Genomic DNA, 15,793 nt, shown 5'->3' on the forward strand with positions numbered 1-15,793 from the left:
GCCAGGCTGCTTAGTTCAGACATCCATTATAAAATAATCCTATTAGCTAGTGTTCAAGGATCTTATAAGGAGATAACAACACTCTTTCACTCTCTGGGGCCATAATTTAAATGGCAATGACCCCCAGAGCGACATGTTTTGTTTTAAACTGTGATATCAATGGTTTTGATGTTTAGATAACGGTGGTCATGGTGGCACAACGGTAGAGTTGCCGCCTTACAGCAAAATGCAGCGCCAGAGACCCGGGTTCGATCCAGACTACGGGTGCTGTCTGTATGGAGTTTGTACGTTCCCCCCGTGATCTGCGTGGGTTTTCTCCAAGATCTTCGGTTTCCTCCCACACACTAAATACGTACAGGTTTGTAGGTTAATTGGCTTGATAAAAATGTAAAATTGTCCAAGTTGGTGATATGCAGAGTACTGCCCTGCCGACTACAAAATTCAGATGGTTCATAAGAAAAATCACCAGGAAAAGGCCTTTCAGCACTTCATACTGGTTCTGCCATTCAGTAATAGTCAGTCATAGAATGTGGAAACAGGTAATTCAGTCCCCCATTCAATTGCCTCCACCCATCACCACCCAGCCTCTGTTACCATCTCCACGCTTCCCTGGATCTACCTGTCACTTGTCAGCTCTTGCCCCGCCCGTCCTCCTTACATCTTTATTCCAAATATCTCCTCTCTTTTCCTTAAGTCTAGACGAGGAAGCCTGGATTGAAACCTTAACTATCCATTTGCCTCAATAGTCGTGCTTTACCTGGTGAGTCTTTTCCAGCAGATAGTTCTTTCAGTCCACCACGTCCAAACTGACATTTAAGTATCTGCTTGTAGTAATCCCATTTTCCAGTCTTTAGTTTACTGCTGACTACACTTTGGTGTTCTTGTTCAGTTGCTTCTTAAAAGTGGTGTGAATACCTACTGCCACCACCTTGACAAGCAGTGCGTTCCAGATTACATGATCCCTCAGGATGAAATAAAATCTTCCTCAGATCCCTTTTCAACGTCCCAAACATCACCTTAAACATACATGATACGATACGATATGATAAAACTTTATTCATCCCTGGAGGGAAAATGGTCTGCCAACATTCACAACACACACAAGGTACACGAAAATGTGACATTAAAAGTGAAAAGAAAAAGAAAAAGACAAGTGACTGTTGGCTGGCTGCCATGTGCACAACGCCTTAACCGAAACGAACAAACAAACGAACAAATGCAGACTTATCTCCTGGGTAGAGGATTCTAAACTAGAGTGCCCCCGCTCCCCCACACCAGATCCCTTTTTGTTCTCCCATTGTTCTTCATGACGGTCCCCTCATGCCGGGTCTCCCATTGTTCTTCACGGCGGTCCCCACATGCCGGGTCCCCATTGTTCTTCACGGCGGTCCCCCCATACTGATTGCGGGTCAATTGCGAGGCCCCACCGCCGCCGAGACTCCCGATGCCACTGAGGCTCCCATTGCCGCCGAGGCTCCCAGTGCTGCCGAGACTCCTGCTGCTGCCGAGGCTCTCATTGCTGCTGGGGCTGCACCACCACCGAGACTCCCATTGTCTCCGAGGCTCACGCTCACACTGAGGCACCTGCTGGCGTCGCCAAGGCTCCCATCGCCTTCGCCGATGCTCTCATTGCCACCGCCGTTGAAGCTCCTACGGCCCAGGCAGACCTCGCTGCCCGGCTTCACCGCAGTACCATGGGAAACCTGTGAGGCGAGTCGGGCCTACCAGGGCGCATTCCAGACAATGGCGCGGTTGTTCCCCAGGACACTCCCGCCCTCTGGTTTAGTTTAGTTTAGTGCAGAACAGGCCTTTCAGCCCACGGAGTCCGCGCCGACCAGCGATCCCCGCACATTAACACTACCCAATAGATTAGGGACAATTTATAATTTTACCAAGCCACTTAACCTGTATGTCTTTGGAGTGTTTGAGGAAACCAGAGCACCCCTAGTCAGGATTGAACCTGTGTTTCTGATGCTCTAAGATGTAACTGTGCCATCCTGCTGCCAACTGGTCTTAAATATTTTTGCCATCGGGAAAAGTTTCTTTCTATCTCAGCTATCTATGCCTCATATTTTATACACCTCTGTCAGATCTCAAATAAGTCTCCTGTGCTCGAACAGAAAAAACCCAATACAATCCAGCCTCTCCTCACAGGTGAAATATTCACTCCCACGAGAATCTCTTCTGCATCCTCTTCAGTGTAGGAATCATGGTTGACCCTTTATCTCAAGAGCTACTTACTTGCATTAATCCCATATCGCTTGATTTCCTTCTGATCCTAATTGTTTTCCTGGAATATTTCTTCACACAGATATAAATGTTTTGTGACCGATAGCATTAAAACTGATATGAGTTTACTGCTTACTACCTCGAATAAGCTATTGACAATGCTTCCAATATGCTTTTTGTACACGTTTGAATTGGTTATGTTTTTTCATTAAGCATCAGCAAACATCAAAAAACTAAAGGTTTACAGTTTAATTTATTCTGCATAGTCTCTGTCTTATTCAGAATAACGTTCCTCCCACCATCACCAGCGAGTGAACAAGTTGGTGGTGTCTTGGCTTGTTCCTGAGCCAAAAACGTGTTCAAAATGAGGCCCAAGCCTCAGAATTATGGCAATGAAGAATAGGCCATAATTTGGGTCAAAGTCATTCTCCTTTAATGCCCAAATCCATCTAAAAAGTTTGTAACCTGCATTGATATTGCACAATTATACAAAGTTTGAGATTGCATAGACCTACATTTGAAATTAGTTGGTCAGAGACACAACTACGTGATGTTTCCATTGTTTGCTACAGCTGGACCCGATCGGACATAATTTAGTGGAGAATATCAAAACAAGGAACAGTAGATGCTGGTTTCCAAAAAGATGCTGGTTTACAAATGTGTGTTAGAGATACATGGAATGTGAGTGGAAGACAGGGTGTTTCAACAGAATGAATGGAAAGTGATACTGGTGCATCTTTGATGGACACCATTAATGGGCTCTCAGGAATGTGCAAATTGGTTACTGACCCCTCACCACACTACTTCTCCTTTTCTAATTTTCTCGCTCTGCTTACTTTACCTATTCTTTTGCTTTTGTAATGTTTCCCATCAACCTCCAATGAATGGCTTGGGAATGAGTCCCTCTGCCAGTAGCAGAGCGAATCATAAGGAAGGTTAGCCTTAGCTATTGGGGTTGGGCAGGAAATGGAACCACACAGGTTGCATAAGTGCGTCTGTGGTATGTGAGGAAGGCAGTGCTGCATGTGGTGGTTTCTCCAGCAAAGAAGAGTAAACGTGGCTGCTGGGGTCATTCACAGCATGAATAAACCAATGTACTTTGTGTTGCTTGCCTGTTTATTTGCTGCATCATATGCATTAGAATATCCAGAGACAAGGACACTTCAAATTCTGAAATACATTCTTAGAGAGTGGAGAGAGTTCTTTAGGAAGTTTATGATTTTTGACAAAAATATTTGCTTCATGTATTCATATTGAAGAATATATTGAATGGAGAGGAATTATCATGATTGTGTGCTTTATCATATATTTTGGGGGATTTTTGGATATTGAGAGAATCAAATGATGAGTTAATGCAGCAAAGTGGTGGTAGCTGACACCACGTTGAATAACAAAGCAATTGCAGAAGTGAGGAGCTGAATGGCCTACTATTTATATCTTGTCTTCTTATGCACTGTTTTGAATTTGAGTGCAAAGTAAATCAAAAATAATAATTTGACCTATCAGCTGAATGACAAGTATGTAAGGGAAACAAAATATCAGAAAGCATCAATTCGGTGGTTCTAGCAAGGTTGTGGGGATATTACATTTGAAAACAGATTCAACTGATGTCAGCTTTGGTAAATGCAAGAAAATCTCGGAATAAATCGTATGCTTTTTGCAAGTCTGTTTAGTTGACACAGTGATGCAGCTGGTACAGGTGCTGTCACACAGAGCCAGAGACACGGGTTTGATCCTGACCTCGGGTGCTCTCTGTGTGGAGTTTGCATGTTCTCTGGGTGATCGCATGGGTTTCCACCAGTAGCTCCCATTTCCTCTCGCATCCCAAAGACTGTCTCTAGAAAAATATGCCCCTAACGTGTAGGAGCAATTTGTAGGAGAAGATGAGACAGCATAGAATTAGTGTGAATGGGTGATTGATGGTCGGTGTGGACTCATTGGGCCGTAGAGCCTGTTTCCATGGTGTTTCTCTCAACTAAACTAAACAGTGATAGACATTTCAATATAGTTATTGACTTCCTTAAAGAAAGATCCAACTAGGTTAGGTAGACGTGTCCACTTCACAGAAACCTGCCAGCTCACCTTGATTAGCTGATACTTCTCCTTCACCTTGCCTCAGATGACGGATTCCTGAAACCTCACTGCAATTGATGTTAAACTGTCAGTGGTATGGTTATCTGGTTTCATTCTATGAGAATAATGAGGCAAGATTTGCAATTTTCCAATCCAGAGGCACAACTCTTGAATCTGGGGAACATTGCAAAATTGCAGCTGACATGATCTGCAATTTGCTCATTAAGTACTTTTCATACCCTGGAGTGGTAACCATGAAGTCGTCAAAATGTGTGCTCCTTAAATTCCATTATTATTATCTCTATTACCATTTATAAAAATCTGAAATTCATGGATTTGCTCTTCTTGGTTTATTCAAACATTCTGGAATGGAACGGATATGTTGTCTTCTTTTCTCATTGAGGAAACTGATACAAAGCATTAATTTAATAACTTTGCCTTTATGTTTTTATCAATTGTAATGTTAACTGCATTCATCTTTAACGTGTCCATTTTCCACGTTATCTCTCTTGTTTTATTAATACATTTATGAATGGGGTTTTCTGTAGTTTTCCTATACTTTGCTTGTTTTTTTTCATAATCCATTTTTTAGATTTTTTATTTCTTTCCTTGTATTCCTTTGTCACTTTTGATAACAATCAACTGATTTATCTATTTCATTTTTCAAAATGTCAAAAGTGTTTTCTTTACTTTCTTCAGCCTTGAGTTTGGAAATATACATGCACCTTTTTGTTGATACATTTCTACCACCACGGAGTTTAAGTGCTAATTGGTCTGTGAATATACAAGTATTTTTGTAGCCTTCAAGGAACAGGCCATCTTAAACTCCACCAAAAATACAGTGTGCATCATGCCTTACGAGTGCAATACTGCTATCATTTCAGAAACATAGATTATCTGATGTATTGTGAAAAGCATCATTGGTCAGCAGGCAGAATACTGAAAATGTTGAGATTTAAGGAACTGCAGATGCTAAGATCTTGAGCAAAATACAAAGTACTGGAGGAACTCAGTGGGTCTGGGAGCATCTGTAGAGGGGGATCGACTGGGGACCTTTCAAGTCTCTACCTTTCTTTAGACTGATTGGATTAGGGGGGAATAGCTGGGTCAGGTAGGGTAGGAACAAGGCCTAAACATATCTCACTTGCCTGGCTTGGTCCTGCCCACATGTCTGTTTTCCACCTCTCTCCTGCTTCTACAATCAGTGTGAAAAAAGGTCCAGACCTCAAACATTGCCTGTCCATTCCATCCATTCATGCCTCCTGACCTGCCAATTTCCTCAGCACCTTGTGTTTTACTAAAAATGTTGTTTCTTGTGCATGCTTCCAGATCGCATTCATTTATTGTAGTTTTTCAAATATCTACATTGTAACCTTCAATTATATTTGAGTTAGCTGCCTGTTTCTTTGAGATCCATGGGACATGTACTCCATCAAGTTACCACTGAACACCCGAGACAGTATATGGCTTCGATAAGTTATCATATAATTACTTACAAAGCTGAGATTTTTAAATCTTTGCTGGCCCTAGGTGAGAAACCAGGTGATTTTTGCATTTACATTAATGTCTTGTGTTTCTGCACACACTTATTGTAGAAGTTTGGACTTCCACTTGATTTAAACTCATTTTAGGAATATTTCAATTACCTACAGCAAGAACCATTGATGGAAAATTGATTAATCTGATCGTGATGTCCAATCATGTGAGAGGACTAATTCCCCAAGAATCATCAGGACCACTCAACTAGATGAATAGATGGAATAGTATTTCTTAGTTCCATCACCTGTTGTGCAGTTATTTTTAATTTATTTTGAGTGAAGATACAAGGTAAGTTTTTTAAATTAATAGGACAGGATTTCTGCTGAGGTCTGCCAGGATCTGCTGGCAAATCTGCCTGTAACTAGCTATTCTGCTCTGAGCATGCAATGCAGGATTCTGCCCCTGGACACCTGCACTGCACTGTTGGGTTCTTCATAGAGTCCAAAAAGCCCATGCCCACGCTCCTGTTTGTGACTGCAGGTTAAACCTGGCACATAAGGTGGCCCCATTAAAATGACTAGGAGAAATTGCTTGCAGGAAGAAAGGATGTAGGGCTTTATATTTGATTTAATTCTGTTAATTTAAATGTATTAATTAACTTTAACTGTGCGTGTATGTCTGCGTATGTGTAGGTGTGCGTGCACGCATGTCTGTGTTTCCGTGAGCACATGTGCTTTTTATGCTTCTCTATTGCTTACTTGTTCTGTTCCCCATTCCCTACGATTTGTAAGCATCTACTCAGCTTAAACACAATATGTTTGCTTCATCATTCCATGGCAAGTATCATTCTCTCATTGCCCTTTCTGAATGGGCCTAATTACCTCACATTCCTCTATTGTTTCCAAATGAAATACCCAGGTTTGTATTTAAGGTCCTTCTCCTTCCTATTCCTCCCGCAAGCCTAAAGAATCCCCTTCTACCCAGGACACAAATCCACCATTGTAATACCTATTCTTTTGACTGCCCTTGTCTGCATACTTTACCATGGTCATGCCTTGACTCTCTCAGCTCCATGATCCAATTTCTCTCCTTGCTCCTAAACGACCCTATTTCCTTCTTTTCTTGTCCTACATAAAATCCATCCCTTTGACCAAGCCTTTAATCAATACTGTTTGTTTGCCTGTTTGCGGGAGTGTTGTGTAATTACAGTGCTCTGAAGAGAATGTCTTTGTCGATTAAAGGACTTGTAACAATCTTAATTGCTAACATTGATATTTTAGTGATTAAAACAAAAAAAAACTGTCTCTCCAGAAAAAATGAAACTTCCAAAGGGTGGAATTCTCCTTTAAGTTTGTGCTATTCCATCAATGTTTGCGAATTCAGCACTGAAATCCTCACTGCTAAGACGATTCATCATAATGTGGAATGGGTACTGTTTCTTGGACTTAGGTTTGTAGGAATACCAATAATTGCTGTCTCCTATCTGTCACTCTGATGGACTTTTCTGTGATCTATCAGCTGTCAGACCATGCTAGTGGCCAGTAAGCATCTTACATGGCCTTGATGGTAGGCAAGGTTAATTGACTGGCTTTCGGTTTACTGTAGTAATTTAGTTCATCACCTGCAGTTAGAGCTGTTAAAAGTCGACTGATGAATCCTCCACTCCTCTCAAAACTATAAGGTAGACACAAAATGTTGGAGTAACTCAGCGGGACAAGCAATATCTCTGAGAGAAGGAACTATAAAACTATAATTGATCACAATATTTATACTGCAGTGCTAGTGATGATACTTGTACCAGTCATTTATTCTGCTACCAGACATTAAGAGTGTTTTCTGGAGTGTAAGTTGACCTCCTGTAAACTGAGTGCTGTCTTGCCTCTGTGTGTGGTTGGAAAATAATGTGCTAATTTTGATTATGGATGGATTTGAACATGAAGCTGATTTATAAACAGATTAGTGCATCTCAAAATCCCATGAGGTTTAAATTCTGAATTTAAATTGAATTAAAGTGTTTCTGTACTTTAAATGTTTTTGGACTTTTGAGGTGTAATGTTTCATTTCATTCCCTGGAATAAAATGTTGTGAGAGAGCCCTGCTAGGAAGCACCTTGGGCCATGTTACAGAAACTACACAAGTGCAACATGTCTTTAGTATACATTTATTATTTAGATATAGGATCCATATATTTTTCTAGGTTCCTTTATAAGGCTATGACTCCATAAATGGAGGATTTTCGATGAAAACTCATGTAAGAAACAAGGTTTCCAAGTCATATATCCATTCTGTTCCTTTCCTGACTTAGATGTGCCCGTATAGAAACAAGGCACTGCAGATGCTGGTTTATACCAAAAATAGACACAAGGTGCTGAAGTGACTCAACGGGTCAGGCAGCATCTCTCGAGAAAAAGGATAGGTGATGTTCCCGGAAGAAGGGTCCCGACCGGAAAAGTCACCCATCCTTTTTCTATGGAGATGCCGCCTGACAGTCTGAGTTGCTCCGGCACTTTGTGTCTATAGAAACATAGAAACATAGAAACATAGAAACATAGAAAATAGGTGCAGGAGGAGGCCATTCAGCCCTTCAAGCGAGCACCGCCCCTAGAGCTCTATCTAACTCTCTCTTAAATCCATCCAGTGATTTGGCCTCCACTGCCCTCTATGGCAGGGAATTCCATAAATTCACAGCTCTCTGGGTGAAAAAGTATTTTCTCACCTCAGTCTTAAATGACCTTCCCTTTATTCTAAGACTGTGGCCCCTGGTTCTGGACTCGCCCAACATTGGAAACATTTTTCCTGCATCTAGCTTGTCCAGTCCTTTTATAATTTTATATGTTTCTATAAGATCCCCCTCATCCTTCTAAACTCCAGAGAATACAAGCCTAGTCTTTTCAATCTTTCCTCATATGACAGTCCCGCCATCCTTGGGATCAATCTCGTGAACCTACGCTGCACTACCTCAATCACAAGGATGTCCTTCCTCAAATTAGGAGACCAAAACAGTACACCATACTCCAGATGTGGTCTTACCAGAACCCTATACAACTGCAGAAGAACCTCTCTACTCCTATACTGAAATCCTCTTGTTATGAAGGCCAACATTCCATTAGCTTTCTTCACTGCCTACTGTACCTGCGTGCCAACTTTCAGTGACTGGTGTACAAGGACACCCAGGTCTCGCTGTACCTTCCCCTTACCTAACCCCATGAAGATAATAATCTGCCCCCTTGTTTTTGCCACCAAAGTGGATAACCTCACATTTATCTATATTATACTGCATCTGCCACGCATCTGCCCACTCACTCAACCTGTCCAGGTCACCCTGCAGATTCCTAACATCCTTTTCATAGTTCACACTGCCATCCAGCTTTGTGTCATCCGCAAACTTGCCAGTGTTGCTCGTAATTTCCTCTTCCAAATCATTAATATATAGGGTAAACAGTTGCGGCTCCAACACTGAGCCTTGCGGCACTCCACTCGCCACTGCCTGCCATTTTGAAAAGAACCCGTTCACTCCTACTCTTTGCTTCCTGTCTGCCAACCAATTTTCTATCCACGTCAACACCTTATCCCCAATACCATGTGCTCTAATTTTAGTCACCAGTCTCCCGTGCGGGACCTTATCAAAAGGTATCTTAGATGATCCCATGTTTCTCCCTAATCTACTCTGCCAGTTTAATATTCCTTTACCTCCTGATTTGTATTTATACATGCTAAACATTAAACAACAGGTTATAGCCTTGCTGAGATGCCAAAATGCAGAACACTCAGAACTCACTTGATCTTAATTCAGCCAAATCTGGAAAGAAGCGTGCAAGAAATTATGACATACCAAGTTTAAATTATGACACATACCTCCAGTTTAAATTCCATTTGGAATATTTTGGTGGACCAAGAAACCAAGAACCAAGAACCAAGTAGAGAAACAATTCAAACAACACAATAATGCATAGGATGTGTAGGAAAGAATTGCAGATGCTGGTTTAAATCAAAGGTAGACACAAAATGCTGGAGTAACTCAGCGGTTCAAGCAGAATCTGAGAAGAGTTGTGTCTAACACAATAATACCGATGGACACAAAGTACTGTAGTAACTCAGCGAGTCAGATAGCATCTCTGGAGAAAAAGGTTGGGTGACGTTTTGGATCGGGACCCTTCTTCAGGCACAAAGTAAGGGCGGGGATGGGGGGCAAAGGGGGGGAGGATGAAGAGCTGGAGGCGAGAAAAGACCAGGATCAATCAGGGCTGGTCATAAATGACCCCAGGTAAGGCGTGCCTGGTAAGTACATTGTTGACTAGGGAAAGTGTGATCTTAAGAATGAAACAAAGTGGAGAACTGTGGAAGTGCTAAAATGACTAGGGTAGAGGAAGGAGGTGAGAGGGTAGAGGAAGAGTGTAAGTAGAAATTATTTAAAATTAAAGAATTCAACGTTCATATTGTATGGTTGTAAGCTACACAAGCATGTGGCCGCACTCTGGCAATGGAGGAGTCCCAGAAGGTCAGTATGAGAATGAGGAGGGGAGTTGAAATGTTTGGCTACTGGGAGATCCCGTAAGCCTACGTGAACTGAGCGTAAGTGTTCAGCCAAACGGTCACTGAGTCTACGTTTGCTCTTGCAGATGTACAGAAGCCCACATCAGGATGCAGTAGATGAGGTTAGAGGAGGAACATGTGAATCTCTATCTAATCTGAAAGGGTTAGACTCTATTTCACTCGCCTCTCATCCCCCCTTCCCCCCCTTCCCCCCCTTCCCCCCATTATCCCTTACCCCATTCAGCGCAAGTCATTTTACCATGTTCCACAGTTCTTAGCATTGTTTCCCTTTACATGTCTCGACCTCTTCACACCCCCCCCCCCACTCACTACTTTCAGTCTGAAGAAGGGTCCCCACCTGAAAAGTCACCCATCCATTTTCTCCAGAGATACTGCCTGACCCACTGAGTTACTCCAACACTGTGTCTACCTTTGTTATAAACTAGTATCTACAGTTCTTTGTTTCAACAATATAACACAAGTGAGTATAGAGTTAACACCACCCACTGATGTGGCACTTAGACATGGAATGTTAATGTATTTAATGAATTATGCAATAGATAGAGCTTGTGAAAATAGGTAATAGAATTAGAAGTGAACATTAAATCATTTAATTCCTGAAAGAGCCGGAGACGAAATAATATCAAAGAGTCTTGTGATCATGAGGTCATTCCTGAATTTGGTCCAATGGTAGAAACCAGGCAAGATTATACTGAAGTTGTCAAGAAATGATACATCCCTCTAGTCAAAAAATGAATACAACACATAATGCAAGAGACCCAGAACAATTGAAGAAAGATTAATTTCACAATTAATATTAACATGGGAATGAATCTCGCTTTCATTTCAAAACGGGCAAAATGGTTTAGTGCACAGACACATGAGACATTCATTAATGACTTAAGCATACATCTAGTTTAAATACAAGAGTGCTTTATTGTCGTATGTACCAAAATGGACAATGGAATTCTTACTTGCAGCAGCACAACAATCTTGTAAACGCAGGATTCATTGATAATATAAATGGGTGAATGGATGGATGAAGGGGAGCCAGTGGATGTAGTGTATCTAGACTTTCAGAAAGCCTTTGATAAGGTCCCGCACAGGAGACTGGTGACTAAAATTAGAGCACATGATATTGGGGGTAGAGTGTTGACATGGATAGAAAATTGGTTGGCAGACCGGAAGCAAAGAGTAGGAGTGAACGGGTCCTTTTCAGAATGGCAGGCAGTGGCGAGTGGAGTGCCGCAAGGCTCGGTGTTGGGGCCGCAACTGTTTACTATATATATTAATAATTTGGAAGAGGGAATTAGGAGCAACACTAGCAAGTTTGCGGATGACACAAAGCTGGGTGGCAGTGTGAACTGTGAAGAGGATGTTAGGAGGTTGCAGGGTGACCTGGACAGGTTGAGTGAGTGGGCAGATGCGTGGCAGATGCAGTATAATATAGATAAATGTGAGGTTATCCATTTTGGCGGCAAAAACAAGGGGGAAGATTATTATCTCAATGGGGTTAGGTTAGGTAAGGGGGAGGTGCAGCGAGACCTGGGCGTCCTTGTACACCGGTCACTGAAAGTTGGCTTACAGGTACAGCAGGCAGTGAAGAAAGCTAATGGAATGTTGGCCTTCATAACAAGAGGATTTCAGTATCGGAGTAAAGAGGTTCTTCTGCAGTTGTATAGGGCTTTGGTGAGACCACATCTAGAGTATTGTGTACAGTTTTGGTCTCCTAATTTGAGGAAGGACATCCTTGTGATTGAGGCAGTGCAGCGTAGGTTCACGAGATTGATCCCTGGGATGGCGGGACTGTCATATGAGGAAAGATTGAAAAAACTAGGCTAGTATTCACTGTAGTTTAGAAGGATGAGGGGGATCTTATAGAAACATATAAAATTATTAAAGGACTGGACAAGCTAGATGCAGGAAAAATGTTCCTAATGTTGGGCGAGTCCAGAACCAGGGGCCACAGTCTTAGAATAAAGGGGAGGTCATTTAAGACTGAGGTGAGAAAAAAAATTTTCACCCAGAGAGTTGTGAATTTATGGAATTCCCTGCCACAGAGGGCAGTGGAGGCCAAGTCACTGGATGGATTTAAGAGAGAGTTAGATAGAGCTCTATGGGCTAGTGGATTCAAGGGATATGGGGAGAAGGCAGGCACGGGTTATTGATAGGGGACGATCAGCCATGATCCCAATGAATGGTGGTGCTGGCTCGAAGGACCGAATGGCCTCCTCCTGCACCTATTTTCTATGTTTCTATGTTCTATGTATAATATAATAAATACACAACAAAAACAAAGTTCAATAATTATAAAAAATCAATATGATGCAAAGACAAAATCAAAGCCCCAAGTCCCTGGTACAGTCAAGGCAGTTCATATTTTGGAGTTTAGTTGCAGTTCATAATGTTCAATAGGCTGATGGTTGTTGAGCAGAAGCTGTTCCCGAACCTATATGTTATAGTTTTCAGACTTCTATGCCTTCTTCCCGATGACAGGAGTGAAAAGAGAACATGGCCAAGGTGGTGTGCGTCCTTGATGATACTGGGTGCCTTTTTGAGACAGTGCTTCCTGTAGATCCCTTCCATGGTGGGGAGCTCAGTACCTGTTTATAGACCAGGCAGTGTTCATCACTTCTTGTTATCTTCGTCATTCCTGGGCATTGCCGAACTAGCTCATGATGCAACCAGTCTCTACCATACAGCTGTAGAAGTACAAGAGAGTATTTGCCTCATACCAAATCTGCTCAATCTTCTGAGGAAGTCGAGGCATTGATGGGCTTTCTCTATGATTGCATTAATGTGCTGGGTCTAGGACAGATCTAGGACAGATCTTCAGAGACATGCATGCCTCAGGAACTTGAGGTTTTTGACTCTCTTCACCACCGACTCATCGATGAAGATCGGTTTGTGGATCCTTGGCCTTCATCTTCCAAAATAAACAATCAGTTCATTGATTTTACTGATGTTGAGAGCAATCTTATTGTTCTAGTATCATTCAATCAGATGATCGATTCTCCTTCTATACTCAGACTCATCATTATCCATAATTTGTCCAACAACTGTGGAGTCATCAGCAAATTTATGTGGCAACAGGCAAATTGTAGTGGGTCCAGGTTGTTGCTGAGGTAGGATTTGATGTGTGCCATACCAAGCTCTGAAAGCACTTCATCACCAGGGGCGTTAGTGCTGCTAGTCGTTCGTCATTGAGGCATGTACCTTATTCTCCTTGGGTATTACTGATGTCTTTTTAAAGCAGTTAGGAACCTCAGACTTCAGTAATGAGAGGGTGCTAATGTACCAAAAACCCCAGACGGGTTGGTCCGTGCAGGGCTTAACCAGGTACACCGGCAGGTCCTGCCACTTTCCAAGAGTTCACCCTCCTGAGGAGCTTTTGACATTGGCCTTGGTGACTGAGATTGTAATACCATCCGGGGATATGGGGACCCAAAAAGGTGCATCAGTATTCTCCCTGTCAAAACATGCGTAGAACACATACACGTATGCACACATGTACAATGTACTTGGAATGAGTAGAATAAGCAAGGTGCATGTGCTTTAACAATTCTCCATTATCTTGGTGATTCATTATATTCCTGGTATGGAATTCAGTTAAAATAAGCATCACATAAATTGTACATCAAAATTACTGTGAAGCAAAGACACATGCTTAATGTGTCTTTGGAGAACAATTACCAGTTATTTGTTTGTCTTCTGAAGTATATAATTGGAAGGATAATGTAAGACATTCTCCTTGGTGTAATAAAGTGGAGTTATTCTTCTCAAGGTGAATTACTGTCCAATTAATTGTTTTTAATCTTGAATGTAATCAAGTTAATCTGGCTGCTTTCTCCTTCTATTTACAACTTTCCAAAGAAAAATATTTTCTTCATGTAGAAAAGGCAAGTTCTTTTTAATTACTGGTTATTGAAATTGGTTATAGTAGGCATGAGGAATGATCTTGATGTATTGATTCATGAAGTTCTTAAAATAAACATGTTCAACTAGCAAACAGGAAGGCAAATATGACATTAACTTTATTCCAAAGGAGGCACAAGAGAAAGGAAGTCTTGCAGTAATAGACCATTCTCACGTTGCGAGTTGAGACAAGAGGTACCCCGAGTGAAAGACTCGTGGTTGTGTACGAGATTGCAAGTGTATGATCAAGAGTTTAACCGAGTTCCCACGGGTATGACAAGTTTGCCGTTTACTTGTCATTTCTGCGATGTTCCAAGTTCGTCTCCCGAGTTACTCTTGAGCCAATCCTGATTGAAGGTTTGTTTTAATAAGCAACAGTGTTATGTTTTAATAAGCAACAGTGTTAAAGAAGACCTCTCCATCATGTGGCTTTGTTTTAAAGATATAATTCAGAGCGGCTGCATCTATTGATGTGACCTACAAAGGGAAAATGCGCACCATCCAGTGCCAGAGCAGTTATACTTATGATTTGTTTGAAACACACAGGTTTGATATGTTTTAATTGAATTTACTGCCATGTCTACACACTGCGGGGAGATGGGAGATTAAATCTTTGAATGTGGACGGATGTGCACATCAGATTGTTGTGAGACGGAGCTCAGGGTTTGCCTCCTGAGTTGCTTCGGTGCCAAGGCGTGAGTTGAGATGGAGAGAGGTTGGGGGGGGGGGGGGCGTCATTAATCTGTCTGGGGTGACATGGCTCTTGGGTTAGGCTGGGATCATTCTCTGCGGGGTGATTTTAGTGCGGGAGACAAGTGTAGGATAGGTGTACTGACTGTGTGGGCAGAACTTTGGAAGTGATTGCCCACCAGTCTCAAAAGCCGCTGTGTCTCCCTGTCCCTGGGATAGTAGGGGGGCGATCAAACAGCACAATACCCCCCTCCCCCTCCACGCCAACATGAAGGGCAACGATCCCAAGGCTTTAGCGTCAGAAACAGCGGGCAGGCGACAATCACCTGCCATTACGCGAGAGAGATCATGCACTGTTGTAGATCTCCTTTGCACGTCAGTGTTTCTGTCTTTCTCCACTCATTGTTGGCCCTATCTATCACCGCCCCCACCTACACCCCTCTGCTTCTTGGCCATGTGTGTGACCCCTTCCCTCCCCTCTCCAGCTCCCCGCCCATTGCACCGGCGCGGGGGCTTTGCACTGTCTTCACGTCGACGATGCCAGCAGGTCGATACCAGTCGCACCGGGGCAGTCGCTCCCTTCAGTTTCCCAGGGGGTCGGGACGGGACTGGAGTTGGGAGGGAAAGGTGGGGGGTGGGGGGGGGGGGGGATGGGTGGGTTAGGTGAGCAGGAGAGTGGGGTTGTTTGCAGTTGCAGAGGGAGGGGGCAAGGGCGGTACAGTTCCCAGTCTCAGCTCCTGTCCAGGGGGGTGGCCGGAGACGTCAGGACCAACGGGACACCGACCCCCAGGCCCACCAGGCCCACTGCAAGCACGGAGAACCCAGAGGCCAACAGCCAACAGCAACTCCAGCCCAGCCCCGCTCCAAATCCAGA

This window comes from Amblyraja radiata, chromosome 9 (assembly GCF_010909765.2).
Source record: "Amblyraja radiata isolate CabotCenter1 chromosome 9, sAmbRad1.1.pri, whole genome shotgun sequence".
In the NCBI taxonomy this organism is placed as follows: Eukaryota; Metazoa; Chordata; class Chondrichthyes; order Rajiformes; family Rajidae; genus Amblyraja; species Amblyraja radiata.